The following is a 314-nucleotide window of genomic DNA, read 5'->3' on the forward strand; positions in this document are numbered from 1 at the left end:
GGTCGTCCAAGTAATACCTTACGTGAGTAAGGGTCGAATCCACAGAGATTATTGGTTTGAAGCAATTAATATTTATTTTATTAGTCTTAGTTAGGATGTCAACAAGGATTGATTTGGATTAAAAGTGAAATTACTGGATTTGATAAAAGAGGGAACAATGTTACTTTGATTTGCAGTAATGGGAAACATGTTGGAGTTTTGGAGATGCTTTGTCCTCTGACTTCAACTCTTCCTTGAAATCCTCTTCTCACACGCAGGTTCCTTCCATGGCAAGCTCTATGTAGGGTGTCACCGTTGTCAGTGGCTACTGTCCA

This window comes from Arachis duranensis, unplaced genomic scaffold (assembly GCF_000817695.3).
Source record: "Arachis duranensis cultivar V14167 unplaced genomic scaffold, aradu.V14167.gnm2.J7QH unplaced_Scaffold_52750, whole genome shotgun sequence".
Taxonomy (NCBI): Eukaryota; Viridiplantae; Streptophyta; class Magnoliopsida; order Fabales; family Fabaceae; genus Arachis; species Arachis duranensis.